This window comes from Pimephales promelas, chromosome 24, assembly GCF_988280905.1.
Source record: "Pimephales promelas chromosome 24, fPimPro1.hap1.1, whole genome shotgun sequence".
Lineage (NCBI taxonomy): Eukaryota > Metazoa > Chordata > Actinopteri > Cypriniformes > Leuciscidae > Pimephales > Pimephales promelas.
The window spans coordinates 23,535,946-23,559,138 of NC_142792.1; positions in this window are offsets into that span (position 1 = coordinate 23,535,946).

Sequence of the window (23,193 nt, forward strand, 5' to 3'; positions counted from 1 at the left end):
CTCCCCCTCCCTTCCGTCCTTCCTGAAATAATTGTGAACGTGCATTTCTAATTATATCCTTGTGTGGGTTTGGCGAACATAAGCGTCAATTTAGAAGAAAAAAAAACAATTTAACGTTACCCACCTGTCCAGCAAAAACAGAGCAACCTGAATGTCGGACTGGAAGCCCTTCTGCCGCCGGAGTTCTCGCCATCGTTCAAAAGCTTTGCTACCGATGTAAATTCGGAACTTCACACGTTCTTCATCCGACTCCTTCTTCTTTTTAATTTGTTCCTCAGAACGACGTCTCTTTGGTCATGTTTCGGCCATTTTTCAAACTTCCCTCTTATGCTTCTCTCTCCTCCACACACACACCCCCTTCATATGCACGCGCACTAACTGGGGGGTTCCGAAACTTCCGAAACCCACCCTCAAATTCTTCTTGCCAGTGATTGGCTGGAACACTGTTTGTTAGGTTTCGTGGTCCGGGTGAGACATGATAGTTTTTGTTGCCGTTTGTGGAGCCTGTGGTGTCTACAGAGACCGCGTTTTTTTACAGTGTGTTTAGGGGACAGGCAGCCAGCCGATATTGAGGAGACGGTTGATGTATGTGACAAAACATGTTTTGGCCCCACATCGCTTAGAGAACCTTTAAGTTCTTTAGTTCAAACTAGCTAAAAATTACTGTTGCTTACCTCCAGTTCGTGTCGCAAAATGGATAATATTACCCACGTCTTCCAAGCCACCTGCGATGTAATGCCTCTTTTATTAATTTGTTAAACAATGTTTTTGAAATAAACATGTTTTTAATTTTCATTGATGATAATTATGGCAATGTTTGGAGATATAATAGACTGTTAATAGCTATTTTATATGCCTATAATTCATTGTGATCGACCTAAATGTTTTAGACAATTTTTAATGAGGAGTAAGATAAAGGAATATTTTATTATCCTCACAGCACGTTGGTTATGTGCTGTGAAAATATTGCGCTGCAAATTTATTACAATTGCAGATCAATTTAATAATAAAATTAGCCTATAGGCCTCCCCTAATAATTATAATACAATAATACTAATAATAATTAAATGCATAAACTGAAATTGCTAAATCATCTTGATATGGATAGCAGATGCTTGTTTTAACAATATCTCTGGATACATACACATCTATAGGCGCAATCCAGGGGGTTATCGCAGATATTACACGTATAGTGTGAGCACATAAATCCTGAACTTTTGGTTTTGCATCGCATGCGATTTACTCGTTGAGTGTGAGTACGTACCTTGCTGAAATCGCACAGACATCGCACAGTGTATGCCCGCCTTTATTTGGTTCTTCGAACACTCCTGCCGGTTATGATTAGTATAGCTGGAGTGAGTTATGTGAGATAATTGTGCGTTCATGCGCTGGGTTAAAAGGGGATATATATTGATACTAGAAACATTGAAGTTTCTAACAAGTTTGTAGTTAGATGTTTATCACTTATTACAATATATATTTTTATATTTTATTTATATTTTAATAATTTCTTAAGAATTTACCTTTTTTTCATTGTAATGTCAAGAGTCACACCCACTGTTAGAACATAAGAACAAGTAAAAGTGAAGCACTAGAATATTCTACATAATAGTAATTTGTACCAACTAATCCATTTTAAAAAAGCACTGTTAATAAACGTTTGCCTGTTTATAAAAGAAAGAAAAAGGCTGAGAAAAAAAGAAAGGAAAAACAAACAGGTGGTGGTCCTGCATCCCCATGTTACCCAGAAGAGCTGGCCCTTGGGTTAAATGTGAACGTTGTGGAGGGCATCCTTGTGTTCAACTCTTCCTCAGACCCACAGCCAGGAGTAGCAACACCTTCACTGCTGGTAAATGAACTTTAAATGATCCTAGTAGACTATAAAATAATTTGTTGCTGCATTAAATTAAGTAGGCCTATAATCCAAATGGCTGTCCAGTCATATCAGCTGTTAAACCTTGAGTAGTAATGAATTGCTTTGACTTGTGAAAGTCTACATGTGTGACTGTGAAACTAAATAATTTAATTAACTACATAACTTAATGTAAAAAAAAAAAATATGCTGCCATGAGTTGTTGATCACATTTCCCCCCAGCGTACTTCATTGTATCACTTCAATACACTAACACTTTTATTTGTTCCCAAGCAAGTGGGTGAAGCATGTGCAGTAAGCTGACTTTTTCTAATGTTACATCAAAAGGGAAGAAAGTACAACACTTTGTAATGCCCATTTTCCCCCAATGCACAGGACAGTGAAGAAACCCTCTCAGGTATCTTTAAGTGCATAAATAGCTTTACTTAATTTACACTTGAATACCTATTATTTCTGAATGCAATATGAGTTTCAGGAGTCCACATCTACAGAAGAGTCTGCACAAAGCAGTGATGCAGAGGTGGGCAGAATTTTTGATGCATAAGCCATGTGTTGACAGGTTTACCCCTACCCCTAGAAAACAAAGTATTTTGAAAATACTGGACAACTTAAAGAAAAAAAAAACTGGCACTAGAGATAGAGTTGCTTCATAGGAACTTCAGAATAAGTGCTAATATATTATTTCACACAGAGTACAATATTATTTGCAGGCAAAAGATGACTTGATCACTGGCTTTTCTTTACAAAGAATAATTTTAAAAAAATTTAAAGAACTAAGCATATTTGTCTTGTCTTTTATTAAACATTAATGAAATGTTTTATATTTTTTATAAAAATGGGGGGGGGGGGGGGGGGTTTGCAGTTGAACACGGAGCAGTTTTTTCCTGTGAGTGAGACTGGGGAACCCGTAGTGGATTAGAGCGGAGTGATAACAGAACGCTAAGAGCGCAGAGAGGAACAGGCTTTTGCTCCAGTCCTGGCTTTGCGTCTGCGCCGTTAGGAGCTAAGCTCTAGATTAGTGCATTTTTTAACTAATTTGCGGTAAAACTAGTCGATCACGAGTGGCTCATCAGGTAGATCTATAGACCATTTCACAAGATGTAAACAACACTGGTCCAGAAGCACTTTCTGTTTCAGTTTGTAACTGTTTTCTTTATTTCACATGAAAAGAAAACATCTTAAAGATGTTTGTTTAACTTTTTGATTCAGTTTTAAATGTTCTGTTGATTGTATTTTATCCCAGCTTTTATGTAGTGTTAAAAAACTGAAACAGGAAGTGCTTCTGGACCAGTGTTGTTTACATCTTGTGAAATGGTCTATAGATAAACTCATCTTTCAGGGATTTGACCGGCCGGGTTCACACTTCAGCGTGAGAAATCGGGGGTGTGGCGTGAGAGCGTGAGAATTAGCTCAATTTTGCGTGAGAGTTGAGGAGCCTCTCGCTGCATAGTTGTGAGAGTTGGCAACCCTGCGAATCATGTGTTTGACTAGAGATCTTACGGCATTAGACGCTATGCTGCTGCGTCTAAATAAAGATTCTAGAGCGGGGGTTTTTTTTTTTTTTTTTTGGCCTTTTCAGATCAACTCCAAAAAGGAGAACAAATGAGTGTCCGGCTTGAGGCTGCGCCGGACACGGAGCTTAAAATCCAGACTGTCCGGCCAAAATCCGGACGTATGGCCACCCTATAGTTGACTAAAGTTCACTTTCTTATGTGCCCTTGTCCTGGCTAGAGCGGCATTGTAACTGGTCAGGGAATGGGGTCATAAAATACCTGTCCCCAGGAAGGATCCTGCTGTAATCACCTGTAGGCTATAATGGAAAAATTCAGTTCTGTTAGGACAGTGTTTTTTCAAACTTTTTCTGCCATTCCCCACTTTGAAGGTAGGGAAGGGTTCTGGCCCCACCCTTGCAATCGCCCACCAAAAAATGTTAATAAACTAGGCTTTAAGTTAAATCGTATTTTATCAACATGACATTTTAAAAACAAAACATGACGGTATATAAAAATAATAATGCAATTTTGTTTGTATTTTGCCTCTGATAACATCAAATTCAGAAATGGAGAAAATAGACGTGTGGACTAGTTTATTAGCTTTATTTTGTCACTTCGCAAACTGCATGCAAAAAGACCAAACAAAATTGAAAAAGAATAATAATAATCTTAGGGTTTTTCCTGGCTCACAACGAAGCCGAGGTGGTAAAATCCTAATAATGTTTGTATTTTAGGTATTTTTATAACAATAGTATTTTGTATTTTTCGAAAACTATCATAAAGCTACTGTGTTTCCCACAGTATTGTGTGTGTGTTTGCACGTTTTAAAGACAAATTTATAAATCTTGTGCACTTTGAAAGTTCAAAATTAATTGATTAACTAATTTAGTGTCTAAAATGAGCCTGTTCTGTAAGTTGTAGGCTACACATATTTTCTGAGGCAGAGACGGAGAGTGCTCAGCGCTTGACATTAAAACTATTCAGCCATATAATTGTCACCGGGTGAACCAACTAGAAACAAAAAAAAAACATTGACTCATGAAGTGCCAGTGTAACACCGGGCCGGCTTTTGGTAAACATATCTGACTATAATGAGCGCCAGCTGAAGCCAATGAGTAGCGCTTCATTGAATCTCATGCCGGGAGGAAAGAGTATAAAGAGAGAGGCTTGAATGATAGGAGGGTGTCTTTTGCAGTGGGAAAACTTCACACAAGTGCTCGAGTGGATTACAGCAGTGACAGCGGGCGGCGGCGGCGGCGGCAAGTGTGGAAAAGCTGAGGTTTAAGGCCGGATCGGTGTTCCATGTTGGGTCCCCCGAGGCATGCACATTAAGTGAGCCTCTTCAAGAAAACACGAACCGTAACGCAACAAAGTGAGGAAAACTTCAGGGGAAGAAGGAGAAAGACTGGCAGAAAGGAGAGTGGAAGCCGCTGTAGGATTCATGTGATTCACCGGGAAAAAGTTAAGTGCACTCTTTTATGATTCCCCTCTGGAGAAAACTACATGTAAAGATTTGCCATCACCAGTGTACGACTAACCTGTGTTTGTGGGCAGTGTGTGTCATCCTGTTGACCGAGTGAAGAACAGTAATTCTGACAGTTGGGGAGATCGTTGATTCCCTGTTCAGTTTTTTTTTTTAGATCATTAGTCTTTGGATCGTCCATCCTATGAAGAGAAGAGAGGTGAGTTGATTAATCGCTGTGATGGTAGAGTCAGTTGCAGTGTCTGAAAGAGTGAAACAAACACGTGTGAAAGAGTGAAACAAACACGTGTGAAGATTTCCAAGAGTGATTTATGCACAAGTGTGGTGAGACCAAACAACTGTGTTCTCCCTGAGTCTCTGATGGATGAGATGGACCCATAACCTTAAGATTTTTTCAAACTGATCTGTTCTCCTGTTTGTGCTGAAGTGTATCAAAGCTGCTGAACTGAGTATCTCCTCCTGCTGTCATCCAGTCGTGCGAGTACAACACACAGAGTTAATGTTGACATCCTCATCTGTTCTCCTGTCTCTGCTGAAGTGTATCAAAGCTCCTGAACTGAGTACCTCCTCCTGCCGTTATCCAGTCGTGTGAGTACAACACACAGAGTTAATGTTGACACACTTCAGCACAGACAGGAGAACAGATAAGGATGTCAACATTATCTCTGTGTGTTATACTCACAAGACAGGATAACGGCGGGAGGAGGTACTCAGGGGGATGATACAGGGGTGGGCAGTGTAGAGGCAAATTTTCCTTTTTAATTGTTGCATGAGGCATGTGTGACACAAACGACACAGGGTGAAATTTGTTCCCTATGAGTTATCAACAGATAATAAAGTATTTTGAAAAAACAAAAATCAGGGGGAGAAATAGAACTCGACTAAAGAAAAAATTGCACTAGAAATAGAGTTGCTTCAAAATAAACTTCAGAGTAAAATACACTATTTCACAAAGAGTACTATTGCTGACCTTGCATAATATCTCTTATTAAAAGATTACTGAATAACTGGCTTTTCTTTACAAAGAACTATTGAAATAAAACTCTAAGCAAATAAAGTTTTGCAAATTTGTCTTGTCTTTTATTTTAGGCTTAATTAAAGTTTTTTTTCTGATGTTGGCAGTGTTGAGTAATATGGCACATGCAATGTCACAGGCCCTGTCAGGTGCAACCCTCAGGCTTTTCAGACCCTGAAATCTTCCCTTTAGTTGGCCAAAGATCATTCATGTGTGCCCTTGTCCTAGAGCTGCATTGTAACTGGTCTGGGGTTTGGGTCAGGGAATGGGGTCATAAAACACCTGTCTCCAAGCAGGATCCTGTTGTTATCACCTGTAAAATGGAAAAATGCAGTTCTCAGCATAAGTGTATGTACACTAATACCGTGAGTTTGATATTTATAATTTTCCTAACCACGTTCAAATAATGTGCATAAATGTGAATCTCTGAAAATTCTTGAGTCATGCACAGATCCTGGCCATTTTGCTTTCACACTTATTTCACGAGTTCACACTTACATACAATTAAACGGAATAAAGTATAATGCGTATTTGGCGTGCTGTCTGGGGGAGGGCTCCGAGCTCGGAATTCGGCCCGAACCCAGAGTAGTCACACACCCCCCCCCCCCTGTATGTAAAGTGGTTTAGGACTAGAAGAGTGGAGAAGGGGTGGAGGAGGGATGCTGTTAAACCGTCAGAGAAATGAGGTGAGACTTCTGAGTCTATATATACATGCTTTAATCATGATTGCTGAGTGCTCTTCACCCGTGTTAATTATCTGAACGTGCTTCTCCCGAACTTGTTAATGAAACATCATTTAAACATGATTGCTGAGTGCTCTCCACCCTTGTTAATTATCTGAACGTGCTTCTCCCGAACTTGTTAATGAAACATCATTTAATCATGATTGCTGAGTTCTCTCCACCCGTGTTAATTATCTGAACGTGCTTCTCCCGAACATTGTTAATAAAACATCATTTCACGAGTTCACACTTACAGACAATTAAACGGAATAAAGTATAATGCGTATTTGGCGTGCTGTCCGGGGGGAGGGCTCCGAGCTCGGAATTCGTCCTGAACCCAGAGTAGTCCCACAAAAAAGGCTAGAGAACAGAGGACAGCCGCCGGACTAAATACCCCCCCCCCCCAAATGAGTGCTGAGTTTGGCGGTCTGGCATCTCGTGAAAGGGTCTGGGCGCTTGGCCGGGAGAGGAGGTCAGTCCAGCGCAGTGAGCCCACACCACAGGCCCTCCCGGCCAAGCGACCTGAGAATAAGGAGCAATTTTAATTTGGAATAGCGAATTTAGGAGAGTTGTGCCTTCTAGGTGGGAGCTGTTCGCGCAAATCGTGGACAACAGACCAAGAGGCCCATGTAGCTTCGACAGGGGTAGCTTGCGGTCATTGGGGCTTACTTGCTGGAAAAGAGGAAACAGGAAAGAGGAAAAAGAGTACTCGACCGGGAGATTTTCTCACACTGCATCGCTGGATGAAAGAGAAAACATAAGTGCTCTACCGGAAGAGTTCTCACTGCGTCCGCTGTGGGACTGAAGCCTGCTGGGTAGAAAGAGAAAACAGGAAAAGAGAAAATGGGTACTTGGCCGGGAGATTTTCTCACACTGCGTCACTGGACGAAAGAGAAAACATAAGTGCTCTGCCGGAAAAGTTCTCACTGCGTCCACTGTGGGACCAAAGCCCGCTGGACAGGAAGAGGAAACTGGACAGAGGAAAATGAGCACTCAACCGGGAGATTTTCTCACACTGAAAGACGAAAGAAAACATTAGTGCTCTACCGGAAGAGTGCTCTACCGGAAGAGTGCTCACTGCATCCGCTGTGGGACTGAAGTCTGCTGGGCAGGAAGAGAAACCAGTCATTAAACTTCATTTAAATGACCAAAGCGGCCCGAAAACAATTTATGCAAGTCCTTTTAGTCAGACTGTGACATGCATAAATAATAGAACACAGCATAAGTACATAGAACATCCACTGGGAGACCAATGCTTGCTGGCCAGAGAAACAGAGCTCCTGTGGGAGCAGAGTAGACACAGAGCTCAAGTGGGAGCAGAGTAGACATCACTGCTGTGGCAGTGTAGAAAATTAGCCAGAGAAAAAGAGCTCCTGTGGGAGCAGAGGAAACATCACTGCTGTGGCAGAGGAGAAATTGGTCTGAGAAACAGAGCTCCTGTGGGAGCAGAGGAAACATCACTGCTGTGGCAGAGTAGAAAATTAGACAGAGAAACCGAGCTCCTGCGGGAGCAGAGTAGACATCACTGCTGTGGCAGTGTAGAAAATTAGCCAGAGAAACAGAGCTCCTGTGGGAGCAGAGTAGACATTACTGCTGTGGCAGTGTAGAAAATTAGCCAGAGAAACAGGGCTCCTGTGGGAGCAGAGTAGACATCACTGCTGTGGTAGTGCAGAAAATTAGCCAGAAAAAACAGAGCTCCTGTGGGAGCAGAGTAGACATCACTGCTGGGGCAGTGTCAAAAATTAGCCAGAGAAACAGAGCTCCTGTGGGAGCAGAGTAGACATCACTGCTGGGGCAGTGTCAAAAATTAGCCAGAGAAACAGAGCTCCTGTGGGAGCAGAGTAGACATCACTGCTGTGGCAGTGTCAAAAATTAGCCAGAGAAACAGAGCTCCTGTGGGAGCAGAGTAGACATCACTGCTTGGGCAGTGTAGAAAATTACCCAGAGAAACAGAGCTCCTGTGGGAGCAGAGGAGACATCACTGCTGTGGCAGTGGAGAAAATTAGCCAGAGAAACAGAGCTCCTGTGGGAGCAGAGTAGACATCACTGCTGTGGCAGTGTAGAAAATTAGCCAGAGAAACTGAGCTCCTGTGGGAGCAGAGTAGACATCACTGCTGTGGTAGTGCAGAAAATTAGCCAGAGAAACAGAGCTCCTGTGGGAGCAGAGTAGACATCACTGCTGGGGCAGTGTCAAAAATTAGCCAGAGAAACAGAGCTCCTGTGGGAGCAGAGTAGACATCACCGCTGGGGCAGTGTCAAAAATTAGCCAGAGAAACAGAGCTCCTGTGGGAGCAGAGTAGACATCACTGCTTGGGCAGTGTAGAAAATTACCCAGAGAAACAGAGCTCCTGTGGGAGCAGAGGAGACATCACTGCTGTGGCAGTGGAGAAAATTAGCCAGAGAAACAGCTCCAGTGGGAGCAGAGTAGGCATCACTGCTGTGGCAGTGGAAAAAAATTACCTGGAGAAACTGTGCTCCTGCGGGAGCAGAAAAGAATTCACTGCTGTGGCAAGAGAAAATTACATGGAGAAATTGCGACTATCTCGGAAGGTGGATGAGTTTGTGCAGTGAAGCCTGGAAATCATCTGTATCCAAGTTAATGCCCAAAATTCAATGGACGTGGCTGAACGCATGGTTTTTAACCTGTGCAATTAGAATCCCAAACTCAGCAGAAAGTGTGCGGGGCCGAGGGGTCGATTATTAAACGTTTTGAAAATGTTCTTATTTCTCTGTTTATTTCCAGCATTTTTTATGGGTCGTATTCCATGCTGGTTTGTTCAGAAAACAAGATGGTGTGGAGCTGTGTGTTTAAATTACCTACTTCAAATAAATATACCTTTATTGTCACGTAGTGATTTTGTGTGTTTTCGTTATTAGTTATTGCCCGTGTATTATTTATCCCAGGTGTTTCTCATTTCTCACGCCCCCTTGTTATCTTGTCTAGCTCGTTTGTCCTTGATTATTTAAGCCCTGTGTTTCTGCCCTGTCTTGGTTGGTTGTTGAATTTATGTGTGTTGCGTTGGTGCTCTCAAGTTTCTTGCTTCTAGTGTCTTGTTTTAAGTTTCTTTAATAAAGCTACACTGCGTTTGGACCCAGCCTCAGCTCTGTTTCTCCGCACGACGTCACAGAACAACCAACCTCAATATGGGTCCAGCAGTCGTCAGCAACCGGGCTATGACAGAATACCTGTCGTCAGTCTTGCAAGAGGGCCGGTCTGTCCAAAGGTACGCGAAGGAGTTCCTGTCCATTAGCAGTGTGGGAGCGCTAGATGATATCCAGCTCATGGGCCTGTTTCTGAATGGGCTGGATTATGAGATCGCTCGATGGATGCCGCGGGACCTTGCCAACTGGACTCTTGACGGGTATGTCGCTCGGGCTTGTTCCTTGCAGGACCTCTTCACTACTGCCCGCTTATTCTACTCGACACCTGCCGAGTGTACTTTACCCGCGAAGCCCTCGTCGTCTTCACCGCTGGTTCACGTCAGTCACGACAAGCCCGCGCTTCACGTGCGCATTGACGAGCCCGCGACTCACGTCAGCCCAGCCGAGCCCGCGACTCACGTCAGCCCAGCCGAGCCCGCGCTTCACGTCAGCCCCGCCGAACTCGCGATTCACGTGAGCCCCGCGAGGGAATCTCCTGTTCAAGTGGATGAATCTCCAGTTCAAGTGGATGAATCTCCAGTTCAAGTGGATGAGTCTCCGGTTCAAGTGAGTGAATCTTCAGTTCAAGTGAGTGATCCTGTTCAAGTGGATGAATCTCCTGTTCAAGTGGATAAATCTCCAGTTCAAGTGAGGGCTGAGTCTTCAGTTCAAGTGAGTGCCGAATCTTCAGTTCAAGTGAGCGAGTCTCCTGTTCAAGTGAGTGAATCTTCAGTTCAAGTGAGCGCTGAATCTCCTCTTCAAGTGAGCGCTGAATCTCCTCTTCAAGTGAGCGCTGCATCTCCTCTTCAAGTGAGCGCTGCATCTCCTCTTCAAGTGAGCGCTGAATCTCCTCTTCAAGTGAGCGCTGAATCTCCTCTTCAAGTGAGCGCTGCATCTCCTCTTCAAGTGAGCGCTGCATCTCCTCTTCAAGTGAGCGCTGCATCTCCTCTTCAAGTGAGCGCTGCATCTCCTCTTCAAGTGAGCGCTGCATCTCCTCTTCAAGTGAGCGCTGCATCTCCTCTTCAAGTGAGCGCTGAATCTCCTCTTCAAGTGAGCGCTGAATCTCCTCTTCAAGTGAGCGCTGAATCTCCTCTTCAAGTGAACGCTGAATCTCATCTTCAAGTGAGCGCTGAATCTCCTCTTCAAGTGTGCGCTGCATCTCCTCTTCAAGTGAGCGCTGCATCTCCTCTTCAAGTGAGCGCTGAATCTCCTCTTCAAGTGAGCGCTGCATCTCCTCTTCAAGTGAGCGTTGAATCTCCTCTTCAAGTGAGCGCTGCATCTCCTCTTCAAGTGAGCGCTGCATCTCCTCTTCAAGTGAGCGCTGCATCTCCTCTTCAAGTGAGCGCTGAATCTCCTCTTCAAGTGAGCGCTGCATCTCCTCTTCAAGTGAGCGCTGCATCTCCTCTTCAAGTGAGCGCTGCATCTCCTCTTCAAGTGAGCGCTGAATCTCCTCTTCAAGTGAGCGCTGCATCTCCTCTTCAAGTGAGCGCTGCATCTCCTCTTCAAGTGAGCGCTGCATCTCCTCTTCAAGTGAGCGCTGCATCTCCAGTTCAAGTGAGTGAGTTGTCCGGTCCAGCGAGTGTGTCTAGCCCTGTGACGCGCCGCCGCAGGAGGAGGAGAAGGAGGACTCGTTTGGTTCGCCAGGCCCCGGTGAGCGTGCCCAGACTCCTCGCCCTGCCGGCCCCGCCTCTGCGCCTCGCTCTGCCGGCCCCGCCTCTGCGCCTCGCTCTGCCGGCCCCGCCTCTGCGCCTCGCTCTGCCGGCCCCGCCTCTGCGCCTCGCTCTGCCTGCACCCTTCAAGCTCCGGGAGGCCTTTCCTGTACCGGTTCACCACCCAGAGGCTCCTCCCGTGAATTTCCCCAAGTATTTTTTGGGGGGGGCAGTAGGTACCCTGTGAGGGCCATGGAGGCGATGCAGACATGGACCTCGCCTCGTCCTGCTCCGCCCTGGCCTTCGCCTCTTCCTGCTCCGCCCTGGTCTCGTCCTGCTCCGCCCTGGCCTCTGCCTCGTCCTGCTCCGCCCTGGCCTCTGCCTCGTCCTGCTCCGCCCTGGCCTCTGCCTCGTCCTGCTCCGCCCTGGCCTCCGCCTCGTCCTGCTCCGCCCTGGCCTCCGCCCCGTCCTGCTCCGCCCTGGCCTCCGCCTCGTCCTGCTCCGCCCTGGCCTCTGCCTCGTCCTGCTCCGCCCTGGCCTCTGCCTCGTCCTGCTCCGCCCTGGCCTCTGCCTCGTCCTGCTCCGCCCTGGCCTCCGCCTCGTCCTGCTCCGCCTTGGTCTCCGGCCCAGTCTGGTATGCCCATGCTCTGCGGCCCAGGCCCGCCTTGGCTACCTCCTGGTCCTGTTCCCCTGCACGGGCCTGGCCCTCCGTCCCTCCCCCAAGACTGTCTCTGCTTCACCGCCCTCCTGAACTGTTTGTTTTTTGTATGGGCGTCGGGAGCCGCCCATAGGGGGGAGGCTATGTCACGTAGTGATTTTGTGTGTTTTCGTTATTAGTTATTGCCCGTGTATTATTTATCCCAGGTGTTTCTCATTTCTCACGCCCCCTTGTTATCTTGTCTAGCTCGTTTGTCCTTGATTATTTAAGCCCTGTGTTTCTGCCCTGTCTTGGTTGGTTGTTGAATTTATGTGTGTTGCGTTGGTGCTCTCAAGCTTCTTGCTTCTAGTGTCTTGTTTTAAGTTTCTTTAATAAAGCTACACTGCGTTTGGACCCAGCCTCAGCTCTGTTTCTCCGCACGACGTCACATTTATACTATAACAAAGTTTATTTACGATTTTGTAATTAAATTGCAGGACAGTGTCAACAAAAGGTTCTTAATGATTCTGCTATCTGCATGTAATATGAGACCAACTGCTTACGTGTGAGTTTACCACAGGAAGTATTGCGTTAATGAATGGCAAATCCTTGTACAGAAACTATTTAATACATGCGTTCCCCCCGGACAAAAATGTGTATCCAGATAGCATGACTTACTCGTGATTAAACAACTGAAGCGATGCAAACGAAGTTCAAATCAGGGACAGAAGACAAAAAGGTTTTGAGCTAAGCACTCACGGAGTTGGCCCGGCAGATGTTGAGAGTGTGGACTGGCCGGGACTGAATCTGCGGCGCGGCTTACTTGGGGACTGTTGCGGCGGCCTGACGCTGGAGGAAGGCACATTCCTTTGCGTTAAGAGGGCAGCACCTTATTGTCCATTTCTCTATGGCAGGAATTTTAAATGGTCCAGTTTAAAGAAACACGTAGTAGTAGATTAGGAATTACCCGTTTGTCCAGAGGATTGCGGCAAAGATTGCTAATTCTGAAGGATGACAGATTCTTCATCGAACAGAATGAAGGTAGGCTACTGCCGGGCCAAGTGCTGCTAAACTGTCAGAGAAATGAGGTGAGACTGCTGAGTCTATATATAAATGCTTTAATCATGATGGCTGAGTGCTCTCCACCCGTGTTAATTATCTGAACGTGCTTCTCCCGAACTTTGTTAATAAAACATTTGATATGGAACATGGTCACACACCATCTAAGAGATTTTACTTAAGTCAACTGCCTTTTAAAAAATATTGATATAATATTACTAATCTGGAATATTAAAAATTATAATAGAAACTTGGCTGCACATTAACATTGTAAGCCCCCTTTCTGCTCACAAAATACCTTCTTTGAGGCCTTGATGGGAATATGTGTGTGGTCTACAGTGTATGGCACCAATCACGTAAGTTAAGCCTGAGGGACTGTAAGTCATAATCTGCATGGTCATCATGATTGCATTATCTTCATTAAAAATTATAATATACCCTAAGTTGGCAAAAAAAACTAAGAGCGCTAGGTAAAGTTTGCGAATGGCACGACAGAAAGCTTATCAAGTTCTCTCTCCGCATCTCCAATAATGTAAAGGAAGCCACTCGCAAAGAATTTTAGGGCAATGCAAACATTTTGTGCTGTTGTTGAAGCCCGACATCGAATGGAACATTAATGTGCATTTCCAACAAAATAATAATGTATAAACGACACCCTCACGAGTCACGACAATCGTTTCACGAGAAAAAAAAATAAATCTCAGAAATTAGGCTACTCTATCGCACTGAGCTAAAGGACTTCACGAGTCACGACAATCGTTTCACGAGAAAAAAATAATAAATCTCAGAAATTAGGCTACACTATCGCGCTGAGCTAAAGGACTTCACGTATCAGTCACAATCTAATCCAGTTAACCTGAAATAAGCCTGTTCGTGAGCAGGTTCAAGCTAGCGCACCTGTTGCTATGACAGCAAGTTCAGGATGAGCTTCGAAGAACCAAACGATCCAAGATCATGCCAAATCGCCAACGATCAAATCCAGCTAAGTGAGTTAGCGACGTACGACGAACGACCCCCAGACCAAAACTTTCTCTGGGTCTTTTCTCCTGTAGGCTCCCGTGATCATTAAAGCCTAGTTCACACTACATGATTTTAAAACGTTGGGCTGAAATGGAAGCTTTAGCGTTAAGTTCTGCCAGGAATACTCAATCGTTGCATCACTAATTACCTTCTCATCTATCCAATCGTGTCTAATGCTTGCGGTATAAAAGACTGGTACTTACACATGTTTGAGTTCGCAGATGCTGACGCTTTCATTTGATTGCTAACGTCAGTTGCCGACCAAAAAATGTCTCGATGATGATTTCGTCCCGCTATCTCCTCCTGCTGCACGCCGCAGCTCTCGTATTCAGTGCCGTGCTTCTCCTTGGGCACAGTGGTCTTCCGCGAGCTTGATCAAAACCTTCGAGGCAGCTGGCATACCCATAAGTCAAAATCTGTCAAGGGAAGAATTACTCCTTTTAACCCAAAATACCTTGGGTAATCCTCCAGTCTCTCCTTCTTCGACCCCAAAAGCTTCGACCCCAGCTGTTCAGCCAAAACCAACTGGCAGAAAAAAAGAACCGCTAAAACATCTTCACCTCATCCAGCCTAAAGGATATCATTACCTGCTCAGGCATCAACTTCTCCGCAGATTGCCATTCCCACAGACACGAACTATCAGCTCATATCTGCAGTTGAAAGCTTTTCCAAGACGGTCAAAGGACTGGAATCCAAAATGTCATCCTTCGAACATTCCTTTGCCAACCCAAACCTCCGCGCTGATCCAGCTTCAAACTCCTCAGCAGTTCCACAATTGAATCTTCTTTCTTTCGGATTATCAAACCATTCGGACGTGCCTTCAACATCAGCAAACCCGCCTGCTTCTCTCCTCGAGATTCAGACGCCATTTCAAGAGGTTCCTGCTCCACCGGCAACTTCAAACTTCAATCTCTCTACAGCAGCTCCAGCGGAAGCCTTCAGTAGGCGTTTTGTTTCTCCTGCTGCAGCAACTGTCTCCTCTCATTTAAGATCAAACATTATCCAAGGTAAGGACATTAACTTGGCTACTTTATTGCTTCCCTCGCCTGCTGCAGACAGGAAAATGGTAGACTGTGGTGACGTGGCAGTCCTTCTTAAAACCTCCGATCCTCGGTTACAACGCAATCTCTCGTTTGGCGAATTTGTTATTGCTATTGGCATTTACCGAGACATTTTGTGCCAAGTCTATCCAGAGAGAAGGGAAGAGCTAGATCTTTATTTAGCTATGATGGCGGACTTCAGTCAGATATGGAGGCACGTTATTCTATGAATAGCACAAATCGTTCTCTGCTAAAGCTGCTTCCTTCATTATTATCTATAATTCAAGATTAGATTGGGCAATTACAGACACGGAACTACTCGTTCGTCATTTCGGAGGCCAAAAAAGCCTGGCTTGTGCCATTTGCAGCGCTCACGGACACACGGCTTCATTTTGCCCTAAAGCTTTCGCAAGTCAAGTCTCGTTTGCTGGCCGTGGTGCTGAAAACGTAAGACTTCCTTCAAACAACAGAGGTCGCCGCGTTGCAGAATTCAACGGTGTTCCTATTTGTGCCACATTCAATGAATCTGTCTGTTCTTATTCTAATTGTAAATTTGCTCATATTTGTAGTTTCTGCAAAGATCCGCACCCGAAATCTGTTTGTCCACGCCAGTACAAACCACCCAACCGGGGGAAAGCCCAATTTCAGAGAAAATTCTGAATAGTCACCCATCTACTCCCATTAATATATCAAACATTTCAAGCTACCTTTTTTCTCACCCTGATCCGTCTTTCGTTGATTATCTAATCACCGGTTTGTCCCAAGGGTTTCAGGTGGGCGTCCTTTCCCATCTTACTGCCTCTTTTGTTGCAAAAAATTTGCTATCAGCTAGAAACGAACCCGACGTGGTTTCAGCACTACTAGAGAAAGAGGTCAATAAAGGTTATGTCATTGGCCCTTTCGCTTCTCCTCCTTTCCGTGTCAATTCCATCGGCGTCGCAACACGTAAATATTCTGGAAAAAAACGGCTCATTTTCGACATGTCTTCCCCCCATTCTAATAGGATAACAAGCGTTAACGAATGTATCCTTTAACCCCCTTTTCCCTTCATTATGCTTCGGTCGACAATGCCATTCAATTAATTAAATTAGCTGGTCAAGGCGCTTGGTTAGCTAAAGCCGACATAACAGACGCTTTCAAAACTATACCAATTCATCCCTCCGATTGGCCTCTTTTTGGAGTCAAATGGGATTCGAAATTTTACTTCGCTGTAAGGCTCACATTCGGATGTAGAAGTAGTCCTCATATTTTTAACAGTCTCTCCAAAGCTCTGAGTTGGATTCTTCTGAATGTCTGTAAGCTTCCCTTCGTGTTGCACTTACTTGACGATTTTTTTATTGATCGATTTTTCCTTCTTCTTAATCTACCGTCCTCGACATACTTAAACAGGTTTTTAGCGACGTTGGCGTTCCCCTCTCCGCAGAAAAGACGTTGGGCCCCTCAACTTCCTTAGAATTTCTAGGCATATCTCTCGATACCGTCAAAATGCAAGCTTCTCTCCCTCACGAAAAACTTTCAAGGATCAGACAATTGCTGGAATCTTTTTCCTCCCTACGCGTCGTTTCGAAACGTGATATGCTTTCTTTGACCGGTCACCTAAATTTTGCCATGAGTATCATTCCACAAGGAAGGCCTTTTATCTCTCGGCTGCTCACGTTGGCTCACTCCGTGCAAGAATTAAGCGATTCGCTTCATTTGGATGAAGGATGCCTGTCTGACATTAAATTCTGGACTCGCTTGTTAAATGATTGGAACGGCATTTCCTTTTTCTACAATGACGCTTTCGAATCATCCGCAGAACTTCTTTTTTTTACTGACCCCACTCCCTCAATCAGATTCGAGGGTTTCTTTCAAGGGCACTGGTTTGCGGAGGAATGGCCAATTGATTTTCCTAAGGTTACTCCAGAATCAGGTCACGTTTCCTCCGCGCTCTACGAAATTTATCCTTTAGTAGTGGCTAGCATAATTTGGGGCTCCGCGTGGTCGAGGAAACGCATCACAATGTTTTGTGATAATGAAGCCACCGTTGCCATCATTAATAAAGGTAGATCTTCTTGCCTCTCGATCATGCCTTTCGTGAGATGCTTAATCTGGCAATCAGTGACGTACAACTTCATTATAAAAGCTGCTCACATACCCGAGCATTCCAATGTCATTGCTGACGCCCTCTCTCGCTTTCGTTTCCAGACTTTCAGACGGCTTTGCCCCTCAGCCGATACGGATCCAACCCCTTGCCCTCCATTATCAGCAACAATGTTAAATTAGATGATTTGCTTAATTCAGCCAGACGTTATATGTCTAAAGGAATAGCCCCTTCCACTTTCAAAGCTTACACTTCTGCTCGTTCTTCTTTTTTCATGTTTTTTTTCCTTTCAGATTCCTCTTTTTCCCATCTTGATTACCACCGTCTGCTCCTTTCTCGTTTACTCCTATTCGCTTATTGCTCATATTGCTATATGACTTACTCTGTGAAATCAGGTTGAATACTGTGAAAGTTGTTGAGCTGTTCACACCACACGACACAACGTGATTGCTGTGTGGCTTTCTCTGAGGCAAGAGTAGCCTAATGCTTCTTCAACAACAACAAAAAAAACGTTAAAGCATTCAACAGTAGCCTATAAGAAACCTTAGAGCAGCAATAATCACAATTAAGTGTCCAATAGTGACTTAATTTGACAGCTTCAAAAGAGCTTTGTGCAGTCCATTTACCATTACTAACGCCTGAGGCGCAGGAGCAGTATGTGCTATTGTGCTTCCACATATGCTACGTTTGCAGTGCACAACTGTTCTACGTCTGTGTCACAAACAAAACATTTATTCTCTACTTTTAATTCCAAATCACTATTTTTATTATTAACGTCTTTTATAAAATAAAATTAAAAAAAGTTTCAACACAGCGAATATTTGTACACAGTATGCCCTCTTTTCACAGACGTATTCATGTTTAAACCCAATAAACTTAAAAAACGTATTGTATGCATTACTTCTATGTCCCGTTGTTGAGGTACTGTGTAGTTCCCTATCGAGGGAACTCAACACTGCGTCGATAAAATAGACTCTTTGGGGACGCTCCCTAAGCGTGCGCCTCTGAAGTATGAATGAAACTAATCCAATCCTGATTGGTGTTGCGTCGTGACGTAACATGTGACGGCATACCCGGAAGTATAAAAGTGACGCTGTCACAACACACACTAGCTTTCGCTCTTCAGCAAGCGCTTTATGTTGAAACTGTTTGTCTTATTTGGTGTTGTTTGTCTTATTATTGAAAAGAATGGCCAGTGAGCAGTTCAAGAAGTGTGTGCATCCCTGCCCTCGTTACATCACGGGTGGGGACGCACACTCTCTTTGTGTGAATTGTTTGGGAGTGCAGCACGCACGGGCAGCTCTCGAGGGGGCTGCTTGTGAAATGTGTGAGGCTATGCCTATTAGAGTGCTGCGCTCCCGGCTGGCGTGCTTTGACGAGCACGGTCAGGCTCGCGTTCCCCAGGGTTCCGGTCCCGCATTTGTCGAGGCGATGCGGCGACTGAGATCCTGGGGTTCGCAGCGGGATCTGGCGGAGGAGAGTGAGAATGCTGAGGCATTTTCTCGCTCTCCATCGGCTGATCCCGCGGCCTCTGAGAGTGGTGTGGGAGCCCGCGCTGCGGTTTCTCCTGCCCGCGATCAGGTCCCGATGCTTGAGCTGTCTGCTTCTGAGGAAGTGGACGTGCTCAGCATTGATGCGGACGACCGTGATCTCAGCGCGCCATCACGCGGCCTGAATTATGAGGAGCTGGTGGAGGTTGTGACGCGCGCTGTGGCCAGATTAAACATCAGCTGGCCACAACATGAGCAGGAAACGCAAGTCACAAGTAAAATGGACGAGCGTTACCTGCAGCGCAGGTCACAGCCTCACCGCCGGGGTCTGCCGTTTTTCCCCGATCTCCATAAAGAGATCGCGAGATCGTGGGAAAGACCGCATTCGTCCCGTATTTCGAGTCCCAGTATAATAGATTACAGCAATGTTGTGGGGGCTCGAGATATGGGATATGGGAAGATGCCGAAGGTGGAGGAGGCTTTAGCGAGCTATCTCTCTCCCGAATCGGCGTCTTCCCTAAAGACCCCGGTGTTGCCTAGTAAGCCCTGCAGGGAAACATCTGCATTAGTGGGCAGGGCTTACATGGCGGCGGGTCGGGCTGGTTCATGTCTGCACTCGATGGCGATTTTGCAGGCATACCAGGCCGACCTCCTGAAAGATTTGGATGAGGGGGAGGGGCCTACTCCTGAGGACATCGCAGAGTTGAGGAAGGCCGCAGATTTGTCTCTCCGGGCCACTAGGGAAGCAGCCAGCGCTATTGGCCGCTCTATGGCGGCCATGGTGGCCACGGAGAGGCATCTGTGGCTGAACTTATCTGGAATTAAAGAAAAGGATAGGTCCTTCCTGCTGGATGCGCCGCTTTCGGCTTCTGGCCTGTTCGGCGACGCCGTTAATTCGGTTGTCGACAGGTTTCAGGAGTCGAGGAAACAATCTGCGGCGTTCCAGCAGTACCTCCCCCGGAAAGCGAAGGCCAAATCTAGTAGGGTGGGGCAAAGCGATCAGCCCCAGCCATCAGCCAGCTCCTCCCATAGGGCAGAGCAGAAGGAGAGCGTTTCCTCTAGAGCCCCCCCTCCGGGGTCTTGGCAACAGAGGAAACGCTCCCAAAAACCGAAGTCCTCCGGCCAGAGGGGCGACCTGAGGGACGTCATTCAGGCTAGGAGGACTTCGGAAAAGAGGTCCTAGGCACGGCAGGACTTCAGAGGGCTGCCCCCTCCGCAGTGAGACAACCGAGGTTGTTCTCGCAGCGGGGCCCTCTAGGAAAAGATGCAGGTCCGCCGTTAACAGCGTTTCGGGCCGCATCAATTTCCAGCGAAAAGACGATTTTAAAACATCGGTTATGGTCGCAGGGACCGAATCGACTACAGCCTGCCAATATTCAGCTTCAGGTAGTCGAAGAGAATACCCTGAAGACACCAGAGGCCAGCCTCGAGAGGCTGGTACCCTTAGTAGATTTTGTAGAGGGATGGTATCATCTTCCCAACATATCTCCATGGGTCCTGCAGATAATACGAGTTGGGTACAGACTGCAGTTCGCGCACCGCCCCCCCAAGTTTTCTGGGGTGGTGCTCACTGCGGTGGTCCCAGAGCAGGCTCAGGTGCTGGAACAAGAAGTACAGACTCTGCTGTCGAAAGGAGCCATAGAACGTGTTCTTCCGGTAGACAGGGAGTCCGGGTTTTACAGCCGGTACTTTATAGTTCCAAAGAAGGATGGGGGGTTAAGGCCAATTTTGGATCTCAGGGTGTTGAACCGGTCTCTGAGAAGGTTCAAATTCAGAATGTTGACCATTCCAACAATCGTGAATCAAATCAGGTCCGAGGACTGGTTTGTCACGATAGATCTGAAAGACGCCTATTTTCACATCTCCATCCTTCCATGTCACAGGAGGTACCTGAGGTTCGCTTTCGGGGGCGAAGCATACCAATATCGGGTTCTTCCGTTCGGCCTAGCACTCTCTCCCCGCACATTTACCAAGTGTATGGACGTGGCCCTTGCTCCATTGAGACTTCAGGGGATTCGGGTATTGAATTATCTCGACGACTGGCTTATTCTGGCCCAGTCTCGGGAGATGGCAGTTCGGCATCGAGATGTCGTTCTTGGCCATATTCAAAAATTGGGGTTAAGACTCAATTTGAAGAAGAGTGTGCTAGTACCGTCCCAGGGCACGACCTTTTTGGGAGTCGTGTGGAACTCGGTTACAATGCAGGCACGTATGTCTCCCGCACGTATCGAGTCAATTCTGGCGATGGTATCCAGGGTGAAGCTAGGCCAGGCCGTCACTGTGAAACACTTTCAAAGGATGCTGGGCCTCATGGCAGCGGCATCCAACATTATTCCTCTGGGCCTCCTTCACATGAGGCCCCTCCAGTGGTGGTTGAAGACCAAGGGGTTCTCACCCAAAGGGAATCCGTTCCGTATGATCAGAGTAACGCGCAAGTGCCTTCAGTCTCTGCAAATATGGAAGAAGCCTTGGTTCCTATCCCAAGGGCCAGTGTTGGGGGTGTCATGTCGCCGGGAAACCGTTTCGACAGACGCCTCCCTTACTGGCTGGGGCGCGGTCATGGACGGCCGCTTTGCCAGGGGTCTGTGGCAGGACCATCATCGCACTTGGCACATAAATTGCCTGGAAATGATGGCTGTGTTCAGGGCTTTGAGGAGCTTCCTCCCAGACCTCAAGGGTCGCCACGTCCTAATACGGACGGACAATACATCAGTGGTGGCCTATCTGAACCGACAAGGGGGACTCAGATCGCGCCCTCTGTGCAGACTGGCGCATCAGATTATCCTTTGGTCCCAGGGGAAGATATTGTCAATAAGGGCAATGTATATCCCAGGGGTTCAGAATCAGGGAGCAGACATCCTGTCGAGGCAGGGGCTGAGGCCCGGGGAATGGAGACTTCATCCGGAGGTGGTGAAGTCGATATGGGAGAGGTTCGGACCGATGGAAGTGGATCTGTTTGCGTCTCGAGAGACGTCCCACTGTCCACTTTGGTTCTCCCTCTCACATCCAGCCCCGCTGGGGTTGGATGCCATGGTACAGGCTTGGCCGAAGCTTCGCCTGTATGCTTTTCCCCCGATCGCTCTGCTCCCAGGGGTCCTGGAGAGGGTCCGTCAAGAGGGCATCAGTCTACTTCTGGTTGCCCCGAGATGGCCGACACGAGTATGGTTCTCGGATATAATATCACTCCTCATAGCTCCGCCGTGGCCGATTCCTCTGAGGAGGGATCTATTGTCTCAGGCGGAGGGCACAATCTTCCACCCTCGCCCAGAGTTGTGGAAGCTGTGGGTCTGGCCTCTGAGGGGGTTCAGTACCTGAATGCTGGCTTATCAGCTGAGGTGGTTGAAACCATACTTAGCTCTAGGGCCCCATCTACCAGGAGATTATATGGCCTCAAGTGGAAGGTGTTTCACACTTGGTGTGGAGAACGAAGGTTGGATCCAGTAAACTGCCCAGTGGCTTCAGTTCTGGAATTCCTTCAGGATCGTTTCTCTGCGGGTCTCTCCCCGTCCACTCTTAAGGTGTACGTGGCTGCCGTTTCGGCTTTCCACGCGCCAGTAGATGGTGGACCTCTGGGGAGGCACCAATTGGTCATTAGGTTTCTCCGTGGTGCTTGGAGGATGAGGCCGGCGACCAGGTCCAGGGTTCCTGCCTGGGACCTGGCGATAGTTCTGGAAGGGTTGTCCCTCGCTCCCTTCGAACCTTTAGAGTCGGCTTCGCCTAAGGACTTAACGCTAAAAATGGTCTTTCTCTTAGCGATTACCTCTCTTAAGAGGGTGGGAGATCTCCAGGCCCTGGCGGTAACGCCAGCTTGCTTGGAGTTTGCCCCTGGCAAAGTAAAGGCCTTTTTGCACCCGAGTCCGGGCTACGTGCCTAAAGTTCCTTCGAGTACGGCTCGCTCTGTAGTCCTTCAGGCATTCCATCCTCCACCTCATGTGTCGGCGGAAGAAGAGAGGCTTCACTTGCTCTGCCCCGTCAGAGCTTTGAGTGTATACCTGGAAAAGTCTGCTTCTTGGAGAAGATCTGACCAGTTGTTAGTATGCTTTGGGTCACCTAAGAGGGGGCTCCCGGCGACCAAACAAACTATAAGTAACTGGATTGTCCAGGCTATTACTGAGGCTTACAAGGTGCGCGGGGTTCCTTCACCTTTGGCCTTGAGGGCTCACTCGACTAGAGGCATGGCTTCCTCTAGGGCCCTTCTGTCGGGAGTACCTCTGCAGGAGATTTGTGAGGCAGCCGGCTGGGCTACCCCGCATACTTTCATCAGGTTTTATAGTCTCAACCTTCCCAGTACGCCCGGTGCACACGTACTCGGCCCTTGCTGAGGGCCTAATCAGTTTCACTCTGGGGCGGGTCTGTTCGGTGCGTGGCCTAGTGGGTACTCATTCCCCAAAGAGTCGATTTTATCGACGCAGTGTTGAGTTCCCTCGATAGGGAACGTCTCGGGTTATGACTATAACCCTTGTTCCCTGAGAAGGGAACGAGACACTG